Here is a 28,000-nt window from a genome sequence, read left to right as displayed (position 1 = left end):
CGACGCACTCGACGACGGCGGAACAAAAGTGGATTTTGCAGAAAACTCCGTCTTTAAATTCGTTCGTTTGTGAGCTCTTCTCGTCTTGGACTCTGATCGTCATTTTCTTCTGCAAAAAATCGTGATATTTCTCCCGAATCGTGAACGCGACGAGACGTTTTCGTGTCGGCGTTTTGGTCTCGAACAAAACAAAACAAAAACAAATAAATCAAAGTCTTCAAATAAATAAATAAATCCAGAGATCTTGGTCACAGCATTGGGAAAAAAACAAAAAAATTTCCTTCATGAACCGTTCACATGAGGTTATCCTGAATCCAGAAGTACTCGCAGTAGAAGTACTCGCAGTAGAAGTACTCGCAGTAGAAGTACTCGCGGTCGCAGTAGAAGTACTCCTGGTAGAAGTAATCCCAGTAGAAGTACTCACAGTAATCGTACTCGCAGTAGTCGTACTCGCAGTAGAAGAACTCGCAGTCGCAGTAGAAGTACTCCTGGTAGAAGTAATCCCGGTAGAAGTACTCACAGTCGCAGAAGTCCTCCTGGTAGAAGTATGCGTAGTAGTCGTACTCGCAGTAGTCGTACTCCTGGTAGAATTATGCGCAGTAGAAATATTTGCAGTAGTCGTACTCACAGTAGAAGTACTCGCGGTAGAAGTCCTCACAATAATCGCACTCGCAGTAGTCGTACTCGCAGTAGAAGTCCTCCGGGTAGAAGTACTCGCAGTAGTCATACTTGTAGTAGAAGTACTCGCAGTAGAAGTACTCATAGTAGTAGTAGTCATACTCGTAGTAGTCGTAGCATCCAGGCTCTAGAGTTGAATGTTTTGTAGTACCATAGTTGTAGTAGTAGTATTTGTAGTATTTGTAGTATTTGTAGTATTTGTAGTACTTCTAGACCATGGGTGAAGGGATCTGTCTCGTCTCCAGAACAGGGGAGTCTTCGTGGTCCAGATCCTGGTCTTGGTCCTGCTCTTGGTCCTGGTCCTGGTCCTGGTCTTGGTCTTGGTCCTGCTCTTGGTCCTGGTCCCGGTCTTGGTCTTGGTCTTGGTCCCGGTCTTGGTCCCGGTCCCGGTCCTCGTGTTGGTCGTCCGGGGAGCTCATGTTGTTGGCGTCTCCTAGAGGCTCGTCCTGGAAACACACAGAATTTTGAGACTAAAACGAAAAAAATATTTTGTGGAAATAATCGAAAATCAAACACTAATCGATAATCGAGGTCGTAGGGAGCAGTTGTATTAGCGGAATGTTAAAGGTTCATTGTGTAACTTTTCTGGTAGAGGCTCCGTCAAACGCTTTTCTCCATGGAGACGTTCTTGCTTTATCTGGAATGTTCCACAGTACGGCATTAACCCTAACGCTGACTGTGTTGTGCTGGTGGTGGTGGTGCTGGTGGTGGTGGTGTGTTGGTGGTGGCGGTGTTGGTGGTGGCGGTGTGGGTGGTGGCTGTGTGGTGTGCGGTGTTGGGGTGGTGTGCTGGTGTGGTGTTGGTGCTGGCGGTGGTGTTGGTGGTGGTGGTGGTGGTGGTGGTGTGCTGGCGGTGTTGGAGGTGGCGGTGTTGGTTGTGGCGGTGTTGGCGGTGGCGGTGTTGGTGGTGGCGGTGGTGTTGGTGGCGGTGTGTGGTGTGGTGGAAGTGGTGTTGGTGGTGTTGGCGGTGGCTTGGCTGGTGTGGAGGTGGCGGTGGTTGGTGGTGGCGGTGTTGGTGGTGGCAGTGCGGTGTTGGTGGTGGTGGCGGTGTTGGTGTGGTGTTGGCGGTGTTGGAGGTGGCGGTGTTAGTGCTGGGTGGTGGTGTTGGTTGTGGCGGTGTGGTGGTGGTGGCGGTGTTGGTGGTGGTGGTGTTGGTGGTGGTGGCGAGTGTAGTGCTGGTGGTGGTGTTGGTTTGTGGCGGTGTTGGTGGTGGTGGTGTTGGAGGTGGCGGTGTTAGTGCTGGTGGTGTGTGCGTGTGGTGGCGTGTTGGTGGCGGTGTTGGTGTTGGCGGTGTGGTGGCGTGGTGTGGTGTGTTGGCGGTGTTGGAGGTGGTGGTGTTGGTGGTGGCGGTGTTGGTGTTGGCGGTGTTGGAGGGTGCGGTGTTAGTGCTGGTGGTGGTGTTGGTGTTGGCGGTGTTGGTGGTGGCGGTGTTGGCGTTGGCAGTTTGGTGTTGGTGTTGGCGGTGTTGGTGTGGCGGTGTTGGTGGTGGTGTGGTGTTGGTGTTGGCGGTGTTGGTGTTGGAGGTGGCGGTGTTAGTGCTGTTGGTGTGTGTTGGTGGTGGCAGTGTTGGTGGTGGTGGTGTTGGTGGTGTGGCAGGTTGGCGGTGTTTGGTGTTGGTGGTGTTGGTGTTGGTGGTGTTGGTGTTGTGGAGACGTACCGTGACCCAGGGGTGGGACAGAACCTCCTCAGCCGTGAACCGAGCGTCGACGTTCACCTGCAGCATCTGACTGATCAACATCTACACACACACACACACACACACACACACACACACACACACACACACACACACACACACACACACACACACACACACACACACACACACACACACACACACACACACACACACACACACACACACACACACACACACACACACACACACACACACACACACACACACACACACACACACACACACACACACACACACACACACACACACACACACACACACACACACACACACACACACACACACACACACACACACACACACACACACACACACACACACACACACACACACACACACACACACACACACACACACACACACACACACACACACACACACACACACACACACACACACACACACACACACACACACACACACACACACACACACACACACACACACACACACACACACACACACACACACACACAACACACACAACACACACACACACACACACACACACACACACACACACACACACACACACACACACACACACACACACACACACACACACACACACACAACACACACACACAACAGGAAACAGAACATGAGAACATTAAAATAAATTCTGCTTTTAAAAGTCCATGTAAACACTTGATTCTTAAAGAAAACGATAATTCCAAATTAAACTTAATTCTGAAGTGGGTTTTTGGTTTATTCTGATTTTAAAGCTGAGTTAATTTCGTTCCTGGATCATGTTTGTCGTTTCTTCTTGTCAGAATAACGCTGGTGCTTCGGTTCATGCTCGTTGTGTCGTCCTTCGATCCGGTCCTGGTCCTGGTCCTGGTCCTGGTCCTGTCCTGGGACTCGGGATCCACGTCTCTTTGGATGCGGGAGCGGGCTGAGGTAGAGCAGCCTCACACTCAGGTCTAAAGCAGGTCCAAACTAGGACTGAACCAGGACTAAACCTGGACTAAACCTGGACTAAACCTGGACTAAACTTGGACTAAACCTGGACTAAACTTGGACTAAACCTGGACTAAACTTGGACTAAACTTGGACTAAACTTGGACTAAACTTGGACTAAACCTGGACTAAACTTGGACTAAACTTGGACTAAACTTGGACTAAACTGGACTAAACCTGGACTAAACCTGGACTAAACTTGGACTAAACCTGGACTAAACTTGGACTAAACTTGGACTAAACTGGACTAAACTGGACTAAACCTGGACTAAACCTGGACTAAACTTGGACTAAACCTGGACTAAACCTGGACTAAACCTGGACTAAACTTGGACTAAACTTGGACTAAACTTGGACTAAACCTGGACTAAACCTGGACTAAACCTGGACTAAACCTGGACTAAACCTGGACTAAACTGGACTAAACCTGGACTAAACTTGGACTAAACTTGGACTAAAACTGGACTAAACTTGGACTAAACTTGGACTAAACCTGGACTAAACCTGGACTAAACCTAAAACTTGGACTAAACTTGGACTAAACTTGGACTAAACTTGGACTAAACCTGGACTAAACTTGGACTAAACTTGGACTAAACTTGGACTAAACTTGGACTAAACTTGGACTAAACTATTCATGTAAACGTCTTTGGTAACTAAACTAAATACTAACTAAATAACTCAGTATTAAATCTGTTTTGACAAAGCAAAGGGGCCTAATTTCAGGATTTGGTCATAAAAAAAAAAAAAAACATTTAGTAAAGCTACTCAAATTTTCTTTTTCTTTCCTACATAATTCCATGTGTCGTCTGTCGTATATTTGAGGTTTTCTGTCTGTGTTGAACATAAAGGACAGTGTAAATATTTTAAAAAAGAGTGAGTTTTTAAAGGGAGCAGCACCTTGGCCTGGAGGCTGATGTTGTCCCAGTCTGGAGACGGAAACTCCAGCTTCCCCCTGAGGATCTGATCAAACAGCTCCTCCTGCACGTTGTTCTCACTGAAACACACCAAAAAAACCACACAAAACCAAACAGCCACGGGTTAAACTTCAGACACAACTGGGAGTTTGGGAGTTTTAAAAGAAACTGAAACGAGAATCCAAACCAGATCCTCGTTTTACGCAGGTCGATACTAAAAAAGTCACATTGACAGAACCTTTCCTGAAAAAAACAGGTCTAAACCAGGTCTAAACCAGGTCTAAACCAGGTCTAAACCAGGACTAAACCAGGTCTAAACTAGGACTAATTCAGGTCTAAACTAGGACTAAACCAGGTCTAAACTAAACCAGGTCTAAACTAAACCAGGTCTAAACCAGGTAAACCAGGTCTAAACTAACTAAACCAGGTAAACTAAAACTAAACCAGGTCCAGTAAACCAGGTAAACCAGGTCTAAACCAGGACTAAAGGACTAAACCAGGACTAAACCAGGACTAAACCAGGTCTAAACTAAACTAAACTAAACCAGGACTAAACCAGGTCTAAACCAGGACTAAACCAGGTCTAAACTAAACCAGGTCTAAACCAGGTAAACCAAAACCAGGAAACCAGGTAAACCAGGTCTACCAATAAACCAGGTCTAAACCAGGTCTAAACCAGGGTCCTAAACCAGGTCTATTAAACCACAAAAATAAATTACCAAAACCAGTTACAAAAAACCAAAGGGGTTGAGGCTCCAGCACCAGGATTGTGATTATTTTTGTTTTTGTTTTATTCTTTTATTTTTTGAATCTGACCTTCTGAAGGGAGGAAACCCACACAGGAGGATGTAGGTGATGACGCCGGCCGCCCAGATGTCGACCTTCAGCCCATAACTGAACAAAAAACAGAAATATTCAGGGTTTTCATAGAACAAGAAGTGATCTTTGTTTAAAAATGTCAAAAAACTAACAAAATCACACAAAACTGACTCCTGTGAACTTAAAGTCATGTTCTAATGTTCCTCATCTCAAACAGAGCTGGAGTTGTGTTTGAGTAAATCTTTATTCTGAGTCTGTTTACATTTCCAAAGCTCCAAACGCTCTGCTCCACCTTGTGATGTCATGAAGTGGTAGTTTTCAAGTGAACTGCTCCTTTTCCCTTTAGTTCAGTCGAGATCAGTGAACAAACTCCAGGACTGAAAAAATTATCCACGTGATTCTAGTTAAAGGTTGTATGGAGGATTTTTTTTAGTTTCAAATTGTCAGTGAAAGATTAAAATACCATCACAGAGACGCAGCAGCTTTGTAATTATGATGACCAAAAAAAAAAGAACAAAAATCTATCAACTGTGGACGTGTTGAGGCCAGATAAACATCAGCCAATAGAAAACGAGGCTCCCTCATTTTCTATTGGCTGTTAGGTCGTCAATCAAACTCCCTAGTGTAACTGACTCGTCGGAGCGCGGGGATCACGTGGTTTATGCAGCGGTTCTTAGAGGCTTTTTCAAACTGTCGCTTCCTCGCATTTCGCACAAAGTTTGTTGCGACGGCGGACGAGAATCCACGACCGGTTCGCCGCAAAAAAAGTCAGTTTTCGAGGTCGCTGAAAGAAGAAGAGAAGAGGAAAAGGAGCAAAGCCAAACTGAGGTGATTCTTGGAGATCTCGTCCAGCGATGGCGCGACCGAAGCAGACGAAGGGTCTAAAAACTGACGCGTCGGTCGATAAATTACTTCTAGACAGGAAACTTCAACAGTGATTCTGAACGCGCACAAGGACTGTCGCTGTATTTCTCTTCTCTTAAAAAAATCCTCTATACAACCTTTAAGATGTGTGGAGTTTAAAAACACAGTGGAGCACTTCCTGTGTTACTATGGAAGATAATTTGTTCCATCAGATTTAGATTTTTAAATCCCGCTGAATTTCTCACTTTGAATTTTTTAACTCTGAAAAAAACATATTTTTTATTCTGAATTTTAGTTGCTGAAATTTGAAGTGCACTTTTTCAATATGTTTCAAATTCAAAATAAAAATGTCACTTTTTAAATATTCAGCACAGATATTTTCAAGTCAGTGTAAAATTTCCGGTAATTTTTATTTCTTTAATTTTTATTTTTATTTTGTGAAGTTAAATTTTTGCGAATACAAGACACAAAAAAAATACGAACATTGCCACAAAATATAAAAATAAGACCTATGTAGCGCTGTCGGTTAAAAAAAAGAAAAAAAAGTGATTTTTCTATACTGAATTTTAAACACTTTGAAAATGTGCACTTAAAATTTCAGCAACTAACACAGGAAGTGCTCCACTGTGTTTTTAAACTCCACACACTTTCACTGGAATCATTTGGATCATTTCAGTCCTGGAGTTTTTTTTAATCGATCTCGACTGAACTAAAGGGAAAAAAAGGAGCTGTTCACTTGAAAACTACCACTTGATGACATCACAAGGTGGAACAGAGTGTTTGGAGGTTTGGAGATGTAAACAGACGATAATAAATGAAAAAAACAAAAACAAATCCAGCTCTGTGTGTGACGAGGAAACGACGTTAGAACAATCAGAAACGTGTAAAAAAGCGTGACTGCGTGTTCGTCGTACCCGGTCTCGGCGATGATCTCCGGGGCGACGTACGTTGGCGTTCCGCAGACGGTGTACAGGGGCCCCTCCACCACCGTCGCCAAACCGAAGTCCCCCAGCTTCAGGGACTTGGTGCCGTCCGGATACTCGCAGACCTGACAACGCACTTCAGGTCAGTGTCACCGTCCTCACCACAAACACACACACGGGGACGCGCTCTTTAAATACTTTTTGTTTTCGCTCTTGAGTTTTCAGACGATCTTAAATTGTGTTTTCGGTGAGTCTGCGCTGAAGTGTCGCCACGGTAACGTCTGAACATTCTGTCACATGACCCTTTTTTTTTCCATACACACTGGTCCCACATTTCACAATAACGACACAATTACAAATACAGCAGCGTTTCCAGAAGGACGACCGGGTCCTCACTTTTACCTTTCGCTGGTGATAAAGTTTTCTGTGATAAAGTTGGACTGGAGACACAGGGAGAACACGCAAACTCCACGACCTGACGACCGAACCCGGGACCTTCTCGCTGTGAAGGGTTAGTGTGTGTGTGTGTACGTGTGTGTGTTTTTATGTGTGTGTGTGTTTTTATGTGTGTGTTGTTTGTGTGTTTTGGTTTGTGTGTTTTATGTGTTATGTTTGTGTGTGTGTTTGTGTGTGTTTGTGTATGTGTGTGTGTGTTTTTGTGTGATTTTATGTGTGTGTGTTTTTATGTGTGTGTGTGTGTTTTGTGTGTGTGTGTGTGTGTTTTTGTGTTGTGTTGTGTGTTTTGTGTTTTATTTGTGTGTTTTTAAGTGTGTTTTTTATGTTTGGTGTGTGTTTGTGTGTGTTTTTTATGTTTGTGTGTGTTTGTGTTTTTATGTGTGTGTGTTTGTGTGTGTGTGTGTTGTTTTATGTGTGTGTTTTGTGTGTGTGTGTTTTATGTGTGTGTGTGTGTGTGTGTGTTTTTTGTGTGTTTTTTATGTGTGTGTGTTTTTGTATCTCTGTGTGTGTTTTTGTGTGTGTTTATTTTTTGTGTGTTTGTGTTTTTTGTGTGTGTTTGTTTGTGTTTTTTATATGTTTTGTGTGTTTTTTACCTTTGTGTTAAAGTTTTGTGTGTGTGTGTTGACTGTGTGTTAGTGTGTGTGTACGTGTGTGTGTTTTTATGTGTGTGTGTGTTTTTGTTTGTGTGTTTTGGTTTGTGTGTTTTTATGTGTACGTGTGTGTGTGTGTGTGTTTTTGTGTGTGTTTATTGTTGTGTGTGTTTATGTGTTTTTTTATTTGTGTGTTTTTTATGTGTGTATGTATGTATGTGTATATGTGTGTGTTTTGTTGTGTTGTGTGTGTTTATGTTTTGTGTGTTTGTGTGTGTTTTTTATGTGTGTGTGTGTGTTTGTATCTGTGTGTTTTTATGTGTGTGTTTATTTTGTGTGTGTTTGTTTTTGTGTTTTTTATGTGTATGTTGTGTGTGTTTTGTGTTATGTGTGTTGTGTGTGTGTTTTTTTGTTATATGTTTGTGTGTTTTTATGTTTTTTTTGTGTGTTTGTTTTTATTCGTGTGTTTTTATGTGTGTATGTATGCATGTGTATGTGTGTGTTTTTGTGTATATGTTTGTGTGTTTTTTATATTTTTTGTTTGTGTGTGTGTTTTTGTGTGTGTTTTTATGTTTTATGTGTGTGTGTGTTTTTGTGTGTTTTGTTTTTACCAGGAGGTTTTCAGGTTTGATGTCTCGGTGGACGATGTTCATTCGGTGCAGATACTTGACGGCTCCGGCGAGGTTGAAGACCATGGCGCTGGCGTCTCGTTCGCTGTACTTCGTGGACGAGGTGATGGCGTCGAACAGGTCCCCGCCCTGAAACCAGAGGAACCGCGTCAGAAGAACCAACGCCCAGAACGAACGAACGAAAAGAACGAACGGAAAGAACGAACGGAAAGAAGAACGGAAACGGAAAGAACGAACGAACGAAAAGAACGAAACGAACGAAAATGAGAACGGCAGGGAGAAAAAAGTGAGGACTGGGGCGGGCCTTATGGGGGCGGGCTTATGGGGGCGGGCCTTATGGGGGCGGGCCTTATGGGGGCTGCCCCTTTGGCCCCTCCCAGGTCCCCCCTGTTCCTGCGACAGGACTGAACGTCGCTCGGGCAGATCTGCGGTCGTGATCTGTGTGTAATACTCTGACCAAACACTAGAGGTCAGAAGAAAACCAACGACTGGACCTTTGAGCTTTTCATCAGCAATTCAGTTTCTGACAGAGCAGAACCTTTCCTGAAAAACAGGTCTGAAACCAGGTCTAAACAAGGACTAAACCAGGTCTAAACCAGGTCTAAACCACCAGGACTAAACCAAACGACTAAACAAGGTCTAAACCAGGTCTAAAACCAGGTCTAAACCAGGTCTAAACCAGGTAAACAAGGTCTAAACTCTAAACAGGAATAAACCAGGACTTAAACAGGTCTAAACTACGATTAAACCAAATCTAAACCAAGTCTTAACAAGGTCTAAACTACAACTAAACTAAGGTAAACAAGTTAAACTAAACCAGGTCTAAAGCTAGGACTAAACCAGGACTAAACCAGGTCCAAATTAGAACTAAACCAGGACTAAACCAGGACCAATCAGAGAGTGTCTATATTTTCTCTGACATTAGTTTTGTCAAAAGTTTCTGATTATTTCGTTTCATTTCATCGTTTATTTTGTTTTGACGACTGCAAACAAAAGAAAAAAGGAAGAGGTTTGATTTAATCCTCCTCATTTGACGTTCCCTTGTTCTTTGTAGAGTTTTTTTTTTTTTTTTTAATCTCTGACCTTGACCAGCTCCATGACGAGGAAGAGCTGCGTCGGCGTCTCGTCCACCTCGATGAGCTGGATGATGCTCGGGTGTCTGACCCTCCGCAGGACCGACACTTCATTTTCTATCAGATGTTCCTGTAAAAAACACAAACCGAGGAGAAATATTCACTTTAAACATCAGAAGAATATTTTTAAAACATCGGAAATTTGATCCTAATCGATACTAAAACAAAAACTAGAGCCTCGTTTTTTACAGATATCGATACGAAAAAAGTCCCACTCAGAGAATAGAAATGAACCTTTACTGCAAAACCAGGACTAAACCAGGTCTAAACCAGGTCTAAACCAGGTCTAAACCAGGTCTAAACCAGGTCTAAACCAGGTCTAAACTAGGACTAAATGAGGTCTAAACGAGGACTAAACCAGGACTAAACCAGGTCTAAACTAGGAAAAGGTCTAAACAGGACTAAACCAGGTCTAAACCAAGGTCTAAACTAGGACTAAACCAGGTCTAAACTAGGCCTAAATGAGGTCTAAACGAGGACTAAACCAGGACTAAACCAGGTCTAAACTAGGATTAAATCAGGACTAAATGAGGTCTAACCTAGGACTAAACCAGGACTACATCAGGACTAAAAGAGGTCTAAATGAGGTCTAAACTAGGTCTAAACCAGGACTAAATGAGGTCTAAACTAGGCCTAAACAGGACTAAACTAGGACTAAACCGGGACTAAATAAGGTCTAAATGAGGTCTAAACGAGGACTAAACCAGGACTAAATCAGGGCTAAACTAGGTCTAAACTAGGTCTAAACCAGGACTAAATGAGGTCTAATCAGAGAGTTTCTGTATCTCAGGCGACATTAGTTTTGTCAGACCAGGATCAGACCAGGATCAGACCAGGATCAGGATCAGACCAGGATCAGGATCAGACCAGGATCAGGATCAGACCAGGATCAGTCCAGGATCAGTCCAGGATCAGGATCAGGATCAGACCAGGATCAGACCAGGATCAGACCAGGATCAGTCCAGGATCAGTACAGGATCAGGACCAGGATCAGTCCACCAGGATCAGGGATCAGACAGGATCAGACCAGGATCAGCAGGATCAGTCAGGGATCAGAGGATCAGGATCAGGGATCAGACCAGGATCACCAGGATCAGTCAGACCAGGATCAGTGCAGGATCAGAGCCTTCAGTCAGATCAGATCAGTTCAGGGCGTACTCCTGTCCTGTTGCCCTGGAAACAACAAATAAACAAATAAATAAACTCTTATTTACACTTTCACGTCGACATAATCCCTCTTTTCCTCAGAACTAAACCGGTCCTGCAGATATTCCACCGTGACGTCGCTCTGGGGCTGTTCTGTGTGTGTGTCTATGTGCAGAATGTTCAGCCGTTACCGTGGTGACGCAAAACAGAACTAAATCAGATCTAAACGAGGTCTAAACTAGGACTAAACCAGATCTAAACTCAGTCCAAACCAGGTCTAAACCAGGTCTCAATCAGGTCCAAACCAGGACATAAGCAGGACTAAACTAGGTCTAAATCAAGTCTAAACTAAGACTAAACCAGGTCCTAAGCAGGACTAAATCAGATCTAAACCAGGTCTAAACTAGGACTAAACCAAGTCTAAACGAGGACTAAACCAGGTCTAAACCAGGTCTAAACCAGGTCAAAATCAGTTCCAATCCAGTTTTAAACTCGAACTAAACCATGTCTAAATTAGGACTAAACTAAGACTAAACCAGATCTAAACCAGGTTTAAACCAGGTCCTAAGCAGGACTAAATCAGATCTAAACAAAGTCCAAACCAGGTCTAAATTAGGTCCAATCTAGGTCTAACCTAGGACTAAACCAAGTCCAAATGAGGACTAATCCAGGTCTAAACTAAGACTAGAAAAAAATAAATAAATAAATAAATAAAAAACAGGACTTAATGAGGAATAATTCAGGACTAAACCAGGTCTAAACTAGGACTAAACCAGGTCTAAACTAGGACTAAATCAGAACTACACCGGGTCAAAACACACGTTAGAAAACAGCCAAAAAAAAAAAAAAAGATGTGATTCGAGAGGAACTTTTTTCAGCTGTTGGAGTCAGGTCAGTCAGGTCCTTCTGGTCAGACAGAGCAGTGCCTCGTGTTAGCGCCGTGTGTGTGTGTGTGTTTTTGCACACGTACCTCTCCACACACTCCTTCACGACGGCGAAGTTTCCGTCTCCGATCACTTTTCCCACTTTGTATTTGTCGTTTATCATGGACGACGAGATCAGCAGGTTTCCATTCACTAAAACAGATTAAAGGTTCAGTGTGTAACTTTTCCTTTTGAGAGTCTCTCACCTGCCTGTTTCCACGGAGACGTCACTGATCCGTCTGGAATGTTCCACAGTGTGACTTTAAACAGCTCCACTTTACATTTATTTAATAACAGGAGATTTTAGAGTCAAAAATACCAAGAAAACCAGAACTAAACCAGAACTAAACCAGAACTAAACCAGGACTAAACCAGGACTAAACCAGAACTAAACCAGGACTAAACCAGGACTAAACCAGGTAAACCAGACTAAACCAGGACTAAACCAGGACTAAACCAGGACTAAACCAGGACTAAACCAGGTCTAAACCAGGACTAAACCAGGACTAAAACCAAGGACTAAACCAGGACTAAACCAGGTCTAAACCAGGACTAAAGGACTAAACCAGGACTAAACCAGGTCTAAACCAGGACTAAACCAGGACTAAACCAGACTAAACCAGGACTAAACTAAACCAGGACTAAACCAGGTCTAAACAGGACTAAACCAGGTCTAAACCAGGACTAAACCAGAACTAAACCAGGATTAAACCAGGTCTAAACCAGGTCTAAACCAGGACTAAACCAGGACTAAACCAGGACTAAACCAGGACAAACCAGGACTAAACCAGGTCTAAACCAGGACTAACCAGGTCTAAACCAGGACTAAAACCAGGACTAAACCAGGACTAAACCAGGTCTAAACCAGGTAAACCAGGTCTAAACCAGACTAAACTAAGACTAAACCAGGACTAAACCAGGACTAACACTAACTAAACCAGGTCTAAACCAGGACTAACCAGGAAACCAAACAAGGACTAAACAGGTAAACAAGGCTAACCAGGACTAAACCAGACTAACAAGGTCTAAACCAGGTCCGAACCAGGTCTAAACCGACTAAACCAGGTATAAACCAGGTCTAAACCAGGACTAAACCAGGACTAAACCAGGACTAAACCAGGACTAAACCAGGACTAAACCAGGTCTAACCAGGTCTAAACCAGGACTAAACCAGGTCTAAACCAGGTCTAAACCAGGACTAGACCAGGACTAAACCAGGACTAAACCAGGACTAAACCAGGACTAAACCAGGACTAAACCAGGACTAAACCAGGTCTAAACCAGGACTAAACCAGGACTAAACCTCAAAAATCTTTAGAAAAACACTGACTGTGAGCGGAGTCGCCTCTCCACAGATCTGACCTGGAACTGCGTCTGGTTTGGTCTCCACGAAGATAAAAAGGTTTAAAGCCGCACTGCGGAACATTCCAGACAAGCCACACAAAGCACGTTTAAAAAGGTCCTAAATGACACAAAACCAACTCTTCAAAACTTGACGCCGCGAGATGAAAAACAAAACATTCAAACAATCAAAAAATCTGCAGTTTTCAAAGAACAGACACAAAAAAAAGTCGGAGATTCGGTTCATGTTTTCTTCGTTCGTTATTGGAGCTGAAAATACACGATTAATAATAAATATAATAATGATCTTGTAGAACCTTCGGCGGCGTCTTCGTGCTGCTCGGCGTCTCCGTTCACGTCGGTGGAGGAGGAACGTCGAGGGGAGAGCTGAAAAGTCAAAAACACCTCTGAATATTCAGGGACCAGAACTTTTCAACGAACGAGACTTTGAAATCACTTAAAATATTCAGATAAATTCACTTTTTTTGGTCACGTGATTTTACTTTTTCTCATTTTTCCTACATTTTGTCAGACTTGCGACCGTGAACAAAGCCCAAAGGAAGTTTCACCGCATGTTTCCAAATATATTTCTTTATAAAAATCTGTAAATCTTTTTGTTGTGACGCTGCTCAGACTGAAGAAGAGTTTATGTTCTGACTAAACAATGAAAAAGTGAAGCTGACGAACAAAAAATATGATTTAAAAACACGTCTAAAATAAAACCGACGCAGCTTTAGTCCATGAGGTCAAATGATAAAATATGTTTATTTTGTGACACACGGAGGTTAAGAAAACTAAAGTAAAATAAACATAAATAAGTGTGACCTTGACAGTGGGTCGAGTCCCGGGGCTGGTGGGACTCGTGCTGCTCCTGGTCTTGGGCTGCGTCTCGTTCACTGAAACACAAACACAAAACAAATGAAGTGGTTCTGCTGTAAATGTTTTTGTTGTGTTAAAATAAAAACCTGAAGTGGCACCTGGTCCTGGAGACTTGGTGCGGGACAGTCCTCTAGAGGGCGCTCTGCTGGACGTCAGACCTGAGCCGCTCGGGATTCTGGGAGTTTTCTGGGACGCGGCGGGACGAGGCGTCTTGGCTTTACTCTCTGGACAAAAAAAAAAAAAAAAAAAAAAAAAAAAAAAAAAGAGAAGATTTTTAGAAACATTCGATCCAAAAACCAAACTCCTGCCGCCTTCTTTTTCACACAGATTCTCTTCCTGTTGGTTTCAGCTTCTACAGTTGATCATATTTTCCTTTAAATGATCCAGTTGATTCTAGTGAAGGTGAAGTGTGGAGTTTAAAAACACAGTGGAGCACTTCCTGTATCACCACATGATGACATCACCAGGTGGAACAGAGTGTTTTCTGTTTGAGAGAAGAACTCAATGTGAACTAATAAGAACTAAATGTGCAGGGTTTGTGTGTGTCCTAGTCCTTCGTCTGGTCCCTGGTCCAGTCTCTGGTCCAGTCTCTGGTCCAGTCTCTGGTCCAGTCTCTGGTCCAGTCTCTGGTCTAGTCTCTGGTCCAGTCCCTGGTCTAGTCTCTGGTCCAGTCTCTGGTCTGGTCCAGTCCCTGGTCTAATCCCTGGTCCAGTCCCTGGTCCAGTCCGTGGTCCAGTCTCTGTCCAGTCTGGTCCAGTCTGGTCTGGTCTAGTCCTTGGTCTAGTCCTGGTCCAGTCCCTGGTCCAGTCTGTGGTCTAGTCCTGGTCTAGTCCCTGGTCCAGTCTCTGGTCCAGTCCCTGGTCCAGTCTCTGGTCCAGTCTCTGGTCCAGTCTCTGGTCCAGTCTCCAGTCTCTGGTCCAGTCTCTGGTCCAGTCCCTGGTCCAGTCCCTGGTCCAGTCCCTGGTCCAGTCTCTGGTCCAGTCCCTCCCTGGTCCAGTCTCTGGTCCAGTCTCTGGTCCAGTAGTCCTTGGTCTAGTCCTTGGTCCAGTCTCTGGTCCAGTCTGTGGTCTAGTCCCTGGTCCAGTCTCGTGGTCTAGTCTCTGGTCCAGTCTCTGGTCTAGTCCCTGGTCTAGTCTCTGGTCTCGTCCTTGGTCCAGTCCTCGGTCCTGGAATGTTCCACACTGTGACCTTAAAAAGCTCGACTTTACATTTGTAGGTGGTTTTAAAATCCCTAGACAAACTGACTGAGCGGCGTCGCCTCTCCACAGATCTGACCTGGACCTCCGTCTGGACCCTGCACCACAAAAGTTACACAGTGCAGCTTTAAGTGTGTCGTTTTACCGTTGACAAAAGCCGGGGTTTTCCCGCTGTGCGTCAGGGCGAAGTCGTCTTGGGCGTATCGGAACTTCTCGGCTCCGCAGGCCATGAACACGTCGTCGTCGCCGAAGAAATCCTGAAGACACGTCAACTGAAAACGAAACGGAAACAGAAACACGTCAACTGAAAACGAAACAGAAACAAACACGTCAACTGAAAACGAAACGGAAACAGAAACACGTCAACTGAAAACGAAACGGAAACAGAAAACACGAAAAACTGAAAACGAAACGGAAACAAAAACACGTCAACTGAAAACGAAACGAAACAGAAACACGTCAACTGAAAACGAAACGAAACAGAAACACGTCAACTGAAAACGAAACGGACAAAAACAGAAACACGTCAACTGAAAACGAAACAGAAACAGAAACACGTCAACTGAAAACGAAACGAAAACAGAAACACGTCAACTGAAAACGAAACGAAACAGAAACACGTCAACTGAAAACGAAACGAAACAGAAACACGTCAACTGAAAACGAAACAGAAACACGTCAACTGAAAACGAAACGAAACAAAAAACGAAACGTCAACTGAAAACGAAACGAAACAGAAACACGTCAAACTGAAAACGAAACGAAACGAGAAACACGTCAACTGAAAACAAAACGAAACAAACGAAACGTCAACTGAAAACGAAACGAAACACGTCAACTGAAAACGAACTGAAAACGAAACAGAAACACGTCAACTGAAAAGGAAACAGAAACACGTCAACTGAAAACGAAACGAAAACAGAAACACGTCAACTGAAAACGAAACAGAAACATGTCAACTGAAAACGAAACGGAAACACGTCAACTGAAAACGAAACAGAAAACCACGTCAACTGAAAACGAAACAGAAACACGTCAACTGAAAAAAACGAAACAGAAACACGTCAACTGAAAACGAAAACGGAAACAGAAACACGTCAACTGAAAACGAAACGAAACAGAAACACGTCAACTGAAAACGAAACGAAAACAGAAACACGTCAACTGAAAACGAAACGGAAACAGAAACACGTCAACTGAAAACGAAAAGAAACAGAAACACGTCAACTGAAAACGAAACGAAACAGAAACACGTCAACTGAAAACGAAACAGAAACACGTCAACTGAAACGAAACGAAACAGAAACACGTCAACTGAAAACGAAACAAACAAACACGTCAACTGAAAACGAAACGAAACAGAAACACGTCAACTGAAAACGAAACGGAAACAGAAACACGTCAACTGAAAACGAAACGACAGAAACACGTCAACTGAAAACGAAACGAAACAGAAACACGTCAACTGAAAACGAAAACGAAACAGAAACACGTCAACTGAAAACGAAACGGAAACAGAAACACGTCAACTGAAAACGAAACGGAAACAGAAACACGTCAACTGAAAACGAAACGAAACAGAAACACGTCAACTGAAAACGAAACGAAACAGAAACACGTCAACTGAAAACGAAACGGAAACAGAAACACGTCAACTGAAAACGAAACAAACACGTCAACTGAAAAACAAAACGAAACAGAAACACGTCAACTGAAAACGGAACGAAAACGATTTAAGAAGAAAATCAGGACATTTTAACAGGACGTAACGCTCAGGAGAGTTAGTTTTGCTTTAAAAAGAACCTTTAAAGTCGAGAGTTTAAACGGTAAAAGGAGCAAAAATTAGAAAAAGGAGCTGAGCTGTAGAAGAGTTTGAGTGAAGAAGCAGGATATTTGGAGGTTGTTGGTTATGAAACACCGGAACAAAAGTATGTGACAGATGGAGACGGGATTAAACCAAAATTAAAGTCCAACATTACGTAAAAAAACAAAAAAAAAACCCTGACCCTGTGAGGTTTTAAGTCGTGTTCTGATGTCCCTCGTCACACATAGAACTTGTTTCATTCACAAATGTTTGAGTAAATCTTTATTATGAGTCTGTAACATCTCCAAAGCTCCAAACGCTCTGCTCCACTTTGTGATGTCACAAAGTGGTAGTTTTCAAGTGAACAGCTCCTTTTTTTTTATTTTTTAATCTTTAGTTCAGTAGAGATTGGAAACTCTCACCTGTCTCACCTGTCTCACCTGTCTACCTGTCTCACCTGTCACCTGTCTCTCACCTGGTTTCACCTGTCTCTCTTCACCTGTCTCTCTCCCGTCTCTCACCTGTCTCTCACCTGTCTCTCACCTGTCTCTCACCTGTCTCACCTGTCTCTCACCTGTCTCACCTGTCTCACCTGTCTCTCACCTGTCTCACCTGTCTCACCTGTCTGTCTCACCTGTCTCACCTGTCTCTCACCTGTCTCTCACCTGTCTCTCACTGTCTCACCTGTCTCTCACCCGTCCACCTGTCTCTCACCTGTCCTCACCTGTTTCTCACCTGTTCTCTCACCCGTCTCACACCTGTCTCTCACCCTCTCACCTGTTCTCACCCGTCTCACCTGTCTCACCTGTCTCTCACCTGTCTCTCACCCGTCTCTCACCTGTCTCTCACCGTCTCTCACCTGTCTCACCTGTCTCTCACCTGTCTCACCTGTCTCACCTGTCTCACCTGTCTCACCTGTTTGCCGTCGAGGGTGTAGAGCCTCTTGACGGCGTCTCACCTGTCTCTCACCTGTCTCACCTGTCTCTCACCTGTCTCTCACCCGTCTCTCACCTGTCTCACCTGTCTCACCTGTCTCTCACCTGTCTCTCACCCGTCTCTCAACCTGTCTCACCTGTCTCTCACCCGTCTCTCACCTGTCTCTCACCTGTCTCTCACCTGTCTCTCACCTGTCTCACCTGTCTCTCACCTGTCTCACCTGTCTCACCTGTCTCTCACCTGTCTCACCTGTCTCTCACCTGTCTCACCTGTCTCTCACCTGTCTCTCACCTGTCTCACCTGTTTCTCACCTGTCTCTCACCCGTCTCACCTGTCTCTCACCCATCTCACCTGTCTCTCACCCATCTCACCTGTCTCTCACCTGTCTCACCTGTCTCACCCGTCTCTCACCTGTCTCACCTGTCTCTCACCTGTCTCTCACCTGTCTCACCTGTCTCTCACCTGTCTCTCACCTGTCTCTCACCTGTCTCTCACCTGTCTCACCTGTCTCTCACCTGTCTCACCTGTTTCTCACCTGTCTCTCACCCGTCTCACCTGTCTCTCACCCATCTCACCTGTCTCTCACCCGTCTCACCTGTCTCTCACCTGTCTCTCACCTGTCTCTCACCCGTCTCTCACCTGTCTCTCACCGTCTCTCACCTGTCTCTCACCTGTCTCTCACCTGTCTCTCACCTGTCTCTCACCTGTCTCACCCTGTCTCACCTGTCTCCCCTGTTTGCCGTCGAGGGTGTAGAGCCTCTTGACGGCGTCTCACCTGTCTCTCACCTGTCTCACCTGTCTCACCTGTCTCTCACCTGTCTCTCACCTGTCTCTCACCTGTCTCTCACCTGTCTCACCTGTCTCACCTGTCTCTCACCTGTCTCTCACCCGTCTCTCACCTGTCTCACCTGTTTCTCACCTGTCTCTCACCCGTCTCACCTGTCTCTCACCCATCTCACCCTGTCTCTCACCCGTCTCACCTGTCTCACCCGTCTCTCACCTGTCTCACCTGTCTCTCACCCGTCTCTCACCTGTCTCTCACCTGTCTCTCACCTGTCTCACCTGTCTCTCACCTGTCTCACCTGTCTCTCACCTGTCTCACCTGTTTCTCACCTGTCTCTCACCCGTCTCACCTGTCTCTCACCCATCTCACCTGTCTCTCACCCGTCTCACCTGTCTCTCGCCTGTCTCACCTGTCTCTCACCTGTCTCACCTGTCTCACCTGTCTCTCGCCTCTCCCTGTCTCACCTGTCTCTCACCTGTCTCACCTGTCTCTCACCTGTCTCACCTGTCTCTCACCCATCTCACCTGTCTCACCTGTCTCACCTGTCTCTCACCTGTCTCACCTGTCTCTCACCTGTTCTCTCACCTGTCTCTCACCCGCCCCGCCCGTCTCACCTGTCTCTCACCTGTTTCTCGCCTGTCTCTCACCTGTCTCTCACCTGTCTCACCTGTCTCTCACCTGTTTTCTCACCTGTCTCACCCGCCCCGCCCATCTCACCTGTCTCACCTGTCTCTCGCCCGTCTCACCTGTCTCACCCGCCCGCCCGTCTCACCTGTCTCTCACCCGTCTCACCTGTTTGCCGTCGAGGGTGTAGAGCCTCTTGACGGCGTCTCACCTGTCTCTCACCTGTCTCACCTGTCTCTCACCCATCTCACCTGTCTCACCTGTCTCTCACCTGTCTCCCCTGTCTCTCACCTGTCTCTCACCCGTCTCACCTGTCTCTCACCTGTCTCACCTGTTTCTCACCTGTCTCTCACCTGTCTCTCACCCATCTCACCTGTCTCACCTGTCTCTCACCTGTCTCTCACCTGTCTCTCACCTGTTTCTCACCTGTCTCACCCGCCCCGCCATCTCACCTGTCTCACCTGTCTCTCGCCCGTCTCACCTGTCTCACCCGCCCGCCCGTCTCACCTGTCTCTCACCCGTCTCACCTGTTTGCCGTCGAGGGTGTAGAGCCTCTTGACGGCGTCTCACCTGTCTCACCTGTCTCTCACCCGTCTCACCTGTCTCTCACCCGTCTCACCTGTCTCACCCGCCCCGCCCGTCTCACCTGTCTCTCGCCCGTCTCACCTGTTTGCCGTCGAGGGTGTAGAGCCTCTTGACGGCGTCTCACCTGTCTCACCTGTCTCTCACCTGTCTCACCTGTCTCTCACCTGTCTCACCTGTCTCTCACCTGTCTCACCTGTCTCTCACCTGTCTCACCTGTCTCTCACCTGTCTCACCTGTCTCACCTGTCTCTCACCTGTCTCTCACCTGTCTCACCTGTTTCTCACCTGTCTCTCACCTGTCTCACCTGTCTCTCACCTGTCTCTCACCCGTCTCACCTGTCTCTCACCTGTCTCTCACCTGTCTCACCCGTCTCACCTGTTTGCCGTCGAGGGTGTAGAGCCTCTTGACGGCGTCTCACCGGCGTCTCACCTGTCTCTCACCTGTCTCACCTGTCTCTCACCATCTCACCTGTCTCACCTGTCTCTCACCTGTCTCTCACCCGTCTCTCTCACCACCCTCTCACCTGTCTCTGTCTCACCTGTCTCACCTGTCTCACCTGTCTCTCACCCGTCTCACCCTGTCTCACCGCTCTCACCGCCCCCCGTCTCACCTGTCTCACCTGTCTCTCGCCCGTCTCACCTGTTTGCCGTCGAGCGTGTAGAGCCTCTTGACGGCGCCCGAGTCCAGTTTGATGGCGTCTCACCTGTCTCTCACCTGTCTCTCACCCGTCTCACCTGTCTCTCGCCCGTCTCACCTGTCTCTCACCCGCCCCGTCTCACCTGTTTGCCGTCGAGCGTGTAGAGCCTCTTGACGGCGCCCGAGTCCAGTTTGATGGCGTGGGTGATGTCGGCGAGGACCTGCTCGAAGGAATGGGCCGTCTTCTTGTTGAGGAGGACGCGGACGGCCTTCCGCGGTTTCACGCCGCTGCGGATCACCGTCACCAGTTTGGGTTTGATGTAGTCCTTGGTCTCCCTGCCGCCGTCCCTGCCCTCCGCCGGGCGCTCCCTGGCGGCGTGGGCGGGGCCGTGGGCGGGGCCGTGGGCGGAGGCGCCGGCGGACTGGGTCTGGACCCGGGACGAGGCCGAGGGTCCGGCTCCGGGTTTCCAGCTCGGGACTGAGATCTTGGTGTAGTCGACTTTGCGGTACGGCTCGTTTGACGCGCAGACGTAACACTCGCCTGGAACGAAGGAGGAAGAACGAAGAAGAAGAAGAAGAAGAAGAAGAACGAAGAAAGAAGAAAGAAGAAGAAAGGAAGAAGAAGGAAGAAGAAGAAGAAAAGAAGAAGAAGAAGAAGAAGAAGAAGAAAGGAAGAAGAAAGAAGAAGGAAGAAGAAGAAGAAGAAGAAAGAAGAAAAGAAAGAAGAAGAAGAAAGAAAAAAGAAAGAAGAGAAGAACGAAGAAGAAAGAAAAAGAAGAAAGAAGAAGAAGAAGAAAGAAGAACGAAGAAAGAAGAAAGAAGAAGAAGAAAGAAGAAAGAAGAAGAAAAAGAAGAAGAAAGAAGAAGAAAGAAGAAGAAAGAAGAAGAAAGAAGAAGAAGAAGAAGAAGAAAGAAGAAAGAAGAAGAAGAAGAAAGAAGAAAAGAAAGAAAGAAGAAGAGAGAAGAAGAAAGAAGAAGAAGAAGAAAGAAGAAGAAAGAAGAAAAAGAAGAAGAGAAGAAGAAAGAAAGAAAGAAGAAAGAAGAAGAAGAAGAAAGAAGAAGAAGAAAGAAGAAGAAGAAGAAGAAGAAGAAGAAGAAGAAAGAAGGAAGAAGAAGAAGAAAGGAAGAAGAAGAAGAAGAAGAAGAAGAAAAAAGAAGAAGAAGGAAGAAGAAGAAAGAAAGGAAGAAGAAGAAAGAAGAAAAGAAAGAAGAAGAAGAAGAAAGAAGAAAGGAAGAAGAAGAAAAGAAGAAGAAGAAGAAGAAGAAAGAAGAAAGAAGAGAAGAAGAAGAAGAAGAAAGAAAGAAAAGAAGAAGCGAGAGAGGGAAAGTTTAATTAAAAAAGGAAAAAATCAACAAGTGGAAGAGTGAATGACTTTCCTCTCTCTCTCTCTCTCTCCTCCTTCTCTCCTCTTTCTCTCTCTTCACTCTCTCCCTCTTTCCTTCCTCTTTCCTTTCTTAATCTGTTCTTCCTCTTTTCTTTCTCTCTTCCCTCTCGCCTCCTTCACTCTCTCCTTCTCTTGTTCCTTCTTCGTCTCTCCTCCCTCTCTCTCTCTCCTCTCTCTGTCTCCTCCTGTCTCCTTCTCCTTCTGTCTCCTTCTCTGTCTCCTTCTCTGTCTCCTTCTCTGTCTCCTTCTCTGTCTCCTCCTCTTCTGTCTCCTCCTCTGTCTCCTCCTCTTCTCCTTCTCTGTCTCCTTCTCTGTCTCCTTCACTGTCTCCTTCACTGTCTCCTTCTCTGTCTCCTTCTCTGTCTCTCCTGTCTCCTCTCTCTCTCTCCTCCTCTGTCTCCTTCTCTGTCTCCTTCTCTGTCTCCTTCTCTGTCTCCTTCACTGTCTCCTTCACTGTCTCCTTCCTCTGTCTCCTTCTGTCTCCTTCTCTGTCTCCTTCTCCTCTGTCTGTCTCCTTCACTGTCTCCTGTCTCTTCTTCTGTCTCTCCTCCGTCTCCTTCTCTCCTCCTGTCTCCTCTCTGTCTCCTTCTACTGTCTCCTTCTCTCTGTCTCCTTCTCTCTGTCTCCTCCTCTCTCCTCTCTGTCTCCTTCTCTGTCTCCTTCTCTGTCTCCTCCTCTGTCTCCTCCTCTGTCTCCTTCTCTGTCTCCTTCTCTGTCTCCTTCTCTGTCTCCTTCACTGTCTCCTTCTCTGTCTCCTTCTCTCTCCTCTCTCTGTCTCCTTCTCTCTGTCTCCTCACTGTCTCCTCCTCTCTCTCTCTCTCCTCTCCTCCTCTGTCTCCTTCTCTGTCTCTCTGTCTCCCTCCTCTCTGTCCTCTCTTCTCCTTCTCTGTCTCCTCTCTCTCCTTCCGTCTCCTTCTCTGTCTCCTTCTCTGTCTCCTCTCTGTCTCCTTCTCTGTCTCCTTCACTGTCTCCTTCACTGTCTCCTTCACTGTCTCCTGTCTCCTTCTCTGTCTCCTCCTGTCTGTCTCCTTCTCTGTCTCCTTCACTGTCTCCTCCTCTGTCTCCTTCTCTGTCTCCTCCTGTCTCCCTGTCTCCTCCTCTGTCTCCTCTGTCTCCTCCTCTGTCTCCTTCTCTGTCTCCTCCTCTGTCTCCTCCTCTGTCTCCTCCTCTCCTCCACTGTCTCCTCCTCCGTCTCCTCTGTCGTTCTTTGTCTCGTTCATTATTTACGTGAGCACATTAACAGAACAATTATCAACACGGATCAATACAGGAACTGAACCGAGAGTCGTCAGAGTTTTCAGAGACTCTTGATGTTAAAACGCACGTCGTCCTGCAGAGCCGCTCTGTGCTCCATGTTTCCTTTGTGTTTCCATCACTTTTGGAGCCAGTTTCTATTTATTTATTATTTATTATATATTATTTATTTTAAAAAGTATTAATTTGTCACCTGAGCGAGGAGAGATTCTTTTTCGACATAGTGTGCTCACAAAATAGACGACCACAGAGAATATGCTTTTTTGTTGTTGTTGTTCTTTAAAATAAATGGATAAATGCCGTTTCTGGATCTTCACGAGTGCTTTTTTTTTGTTTTTTGTTTACGTCAGTTACAAACCTCCTCAAACAACCAAGTCCCAAAAGAATCCTGTATAATGTGTCGATGCAAAGAGCCGAGTAAAAGCAACGAACCGACATGAGCGACGAGGAGAATCAGATTCAAGGCGAGGCAAAAAAACGCAGACGCTCAAGTCAAACCTGGCGCGGCATCAAGGAAAGCCAGATTATGAGTCAGCACGCGCTGAATACATGAAATAAAACCTTTAATGAAGGGATTTAAATGAGTCTGAAAGGATCTATGCATTGTTTGAAAGTGACGTGGATCTGCCGTCTGTTTCCTTTTGTGTTATTGCAGAATAAAAAGTCACGTGACCAAAGCTGTTGTAAAGTTGTAAAGTGACTCGTGAATAGTTCATATTGTTCGGTTTAATGCAGCAGCGTCCACACTTTTTCAGCATCTGAGCTGTTTATAAAATGACCACAAACAAAACCAAACAAACTGTTCTGCTCTGAAACACTCTGCGCCGCTTTTTTACACCCGCAGTTTGAGACGCTCTTCTTTAATCCCACTTCCACTGGCACTTTACACAAAACTGTGAACAAAGTGAAGAAAGTGTGGAGGAAGAACAAAAATGTGGCTGTTTGTTTCAGGTGTTTCAATCAGTAGGAGCAGGTGGAGGGCGCAACACAACGGACTCCAGGCAAATCCAAACAAGTAGAAAAAGTTTTTTTTTAAATCGCACGAGGAAAAATATAGTTAAAAGGCGTTTGTTTGAATGGCCAAAGCCGACGTGAACTTCTTAGGTTCTTAGGCAGTAAAGTGTGTTTATCTTGTTGACATGTTTCTGCTGCTGCATCTTCAGATCTGTTCTCGGTGTTGGTGTGACGTGTCGTATATCAGCTGTTGTTACTTCCTGTGGGCGTGGTCAGACCTGATGGACCTGCAGGTCGCTCAGACTGACCACGCCTCCCGTCGCCCGGTGTCTCTGGAGGAGGGTGTCCCAGGTGTGTGAAAGGAGGAACGCTCCGTCATCACGGTTAATGCTCCGTGCCTCGTTTCCTGATTTCACCGTCCTCCTTGATCCAGCGTTTGAACTTGTTGTTTTCTGATCCAATGACCTGAGCCCCGACCTGATCCATAATGTGGTTGTTCCTTTTACAGTGTCTGATGTGGAGGATTTTAGGTTTTCCTGTTCTGCTTTGTCTTTTTGTTCTGGTGAGTCTCCCTGACGTTTCCTTCTCGCATTCCTTTTGCTGTTCCTTTTTTCGGATGTGAAATGCTCGGCCTGTTTCCCCTGTGTGTGATTTATTACATGATTTGCATTGAATTTCGTAGATGGTGTTGCATTTTTGTTCTTGTGGGATTTTGTCCTTGGGATGTACGAGTTGTTGGTGGAGTTTTGTGTCTGGTTTTACTCCAGTGTTTATGTTGTGTTTTTTCATGGCTCTGGATGGTTCAGTTGTTCCTCTGATGTTCTGTAGTGTGACTATGTTTTTGTCCTGCTGCCCTGTGTTGGATTGTTGTGGTTTTTTCCGGGGTTTGTTGGTTTTATTGATAACTTGTTGTCTGCCTTTGTTTATGGCCCAGCTGGGATACAGCAGCTAAAGCAGATAAAGCAGAACAGGAAAACCTCAAATCCGCCGCATCAGACACTGTAAAGGTCCACCAGCGTCTGTATTTTTTGAGGAGACTCGAGGCTGCTGGACTAGACCTTTCTGCTCTCAGGTCTTTTTATGGATGTGGAGTGGAAAGTGTGTTGACTCAGTCCATCACAGTGTGGAACGGCCACTGCTCAGCCCAGGACAGGACAGATCTACAGCGTGAGGTCAGAGCAGCAGAGAAGATCACTGGATGTGACTTTACACCCATCAGTGACATTTATGAGGAGCGTTGTAGAAGACGGACGTCCAGGATCATGGTGGAGCCTCACACCCTCCACCACCTGTTTGTTCCTCTGCCTCTGGGAGGAGACTGAGGAACATTAAAGCTAGAACTTCTCGGCTGAAGTTCAGCTTCTTTCCTGAGGCTGTCAGACTTGTGAACAGTGCACACTCACTTCCTGCTTTGGTTGCCTCTCTCTCTGTCTTGCCACGTTTACTACTTGTTCATTGGAACTGCTAAATGTTGTTGTTTTAAATGTATTTATTTTTTTAAAATTGCTTATTATTATTGTTTTTTATCTCTTTCTGGATCACTGGGCCTCGGGGAGCACATTTCGTTCTGTCATGTGTTTCTCTCACATGTTTGAATGACAAAATAAAGAACCTTGAACCTTGAACCTTGAAAAGGAACAACCACATTCTGGATCAGGTCGGGGCTCGGGTCATTGGATCAGAAAACAACAAGTTCAAACGCTGGATCAAGGAGGACGGTGAAATCAGGAAACGAGGCTCGGACAGAATTAACCGTGATGACGGAGCGTTCCTCCTTTCACACACCTGGGACACCCTCCTCCAGAGACACCGGGCGACGGGAGGCGTGGTCAGTCTGAGCCACCTGCAGGTCCATCAGGTCTGACCACGCCCACAGGAAGTAACAACAGCTGATATACGACACGTCACCACCAACACCGGGACAGATCTGAAGATGCAGCAGCAGAAACATGTCAACAAGATAAACACACTTTACTGCATCGTCTTTAAAAACAACCTAAGAAGTTAAAGTCTATAAGAAGACAAAATGAAGCCGACATGTTTGGACCTGAACTGGTCTTCATCAGGGCTTAATTAAAACAGAACATGGGCGTGGCCTTCAAGTAAAACACATCAACCAATAACAGGCTGGAGTCGATTGGAGGCCGACAAAACTGTGCTCAAATTCAAATAAAGGCCTTTTATTTTTCCTCGTGCGATTTTTTATGATTTTTTATTTTTTCTACTTGTTTGAAGAGCCTGGAATCCGTTGTGTTTAAAGTGGGGAGGATTTTTAAACCTGATTTTTCAAGTTTCAAACTGGAGTTTTATTCTCTTATTGGTTTTGCAGTGGGATTTATCCTCTGCATATTTACCAAACCAAACGCACATCGTGACAAACACAGATGCAAACTTCAGCCACACGTCGCTGTATTTCTGTTCTGTGCAACACTGGAACTTACATTTAGATGAGTTTTTGCTTTGCATTTCGTCTTGCTCAATCGAAAAAACAACAATTTTCTTCATTACTTGTCTCCAAAATCAAAATGAAAAAAACAGATAATGATTCGTTTTTTTCAGTTTTCGATTTTGTGTTTAAATGAAAAATGGAGAAAACGGATAACGACCGTTTACGTGACTTTCGTGACTGCGATGCCGGACTTTTGCACCGCATACGGACTGAACCAGGACTGATTCAGGTCCGGGACCAGAGTGGACTCCGAGCTTTGACTCCGAGCTTTGACTCCGAGCTTTGACTCCGAGCTTTGACTCCGAGCCTCAGTTTCGAGCCCCAATAACCCAAAACCACAAAATGTTTTGGGTGAATCTGTTGCGTTTCTTTGGTCCTTATGTTTCGAATCGCGCCAAATCTACGAAGCACTTCCTGAATCGGTCACGTGGTTCGGTCGGTTCACGAGGCTTCGAACGTCACCACAAACGTCACCGATACAAACCTCGATACGCGTCAACAAAGACGTCCTGGATTTACTCGACTTCCAAACCTCGACGCGACAACACTACATGACTGACCACCACAGGACAAAAACTTGACTCCACGTGTTAAAAGTGCGATGGCGCGTCTCACCTTCCACCAGCTCGTCCATGGAGGTGATCTTCTTGCTCCCGTCGATGGTGTAGATGTTCCTCACGCCTTGGGGCAGGTGCAGGTTATCGGCCAGAGACTTGGTGAGCTCCATCAGCAGCGCGTCGTACGACCTGAACCGGTCCGACGACACCGCGTACACCAGCCCTTTGAAGTAGCGGTCGCCGTTGCGGTAGAATCGCACCTTCTTGGCGCGTTTCTCGGACGTGAGCGCCTGCAGGGTGCGGGTCCGGTAGTAGCTGCAGTTGGTGCTGTGGGCCGGACTCGGGACCAGGCTGCTTCCTCTGGAGCTCGGACCCGATCCGCCGTCGTCGCGTTTGCTGCGGCTCGATCTCCCGCGACGGACTTTGTCCCGCTCGTCGAAGTGCTCCAGCTCTAAGGTTTTGCTCAGCGACATGATGATGCAGTAATAGTAGAAGTAATAGTAGAAGTAATAGTAGAAGTAGAAGTAGTAGAGAAACGCTCAACTACAGAGAATATCCAAAAAAAAAGGTACAAAAAGTGGTTTGAAATTCCAAAAATAGTAGCAGTACTCACAATAGTAGTAGCTGTAGTAGTAGTAGTTGTTGTAGTAGTAGTAGTAGTTGTTGTGTAGTAGTAGTAGCAGTAGTAGTAGTAGTAGTAGTAGTAGTAGTAGTAGTAGCAGTAGTAGTAGTAGAGAACTACATTAGAAAAGGTCAAAAAAATTGTTTGACTTTCCAAAGGTAGTAGCAATGGTAGTAGTACTAGTAATAGTAGCAGTACTATCAGTAGCAGTAGTAGTAGTAGTAGTAGTAGTAGTAGTAGCAGTAAGTAGTAGTTGCA

At 45.6% G+C, this 28,000-nt stretch overlaps 1 pseudogene; it reads right to left on the bottom strand.

The window, feature by feature from the left end:
* Nucleotides 1–127: 127 nt before the first annotated feature.
* Nucleotides 128–27,781, bottom strand: LOC110170340 (serine/threonine-protein kinase DCLK2-like; annotated as a pseudogene).
* Between the last annotated feature and the right edge of the window lie 219 nt (nucleotides 27,782–28,000).

Source organism: Boleophthalmus pectinirostris, unplaced genomic scaffold, assembly GCF_026225935.1.
Source record: "Boleophthalmus pectinirostris isolate CB_2022bp ecotype Guang Dong unplaced genomic scaffold, ASM2622593v1 HiC_scaffold_20, whole genome shotgun sequence".
NCBI classification, from domain to species: Eukaryota; Metazoa; Chordata; class Actinopteri; order Gobiiformes; family Gobiidae; genus Boleophthalmus; species Boleophthalmus pectinirostris.
This window is presented reverse-complemented; position numbering and strand designations above follow the sequence as displayed.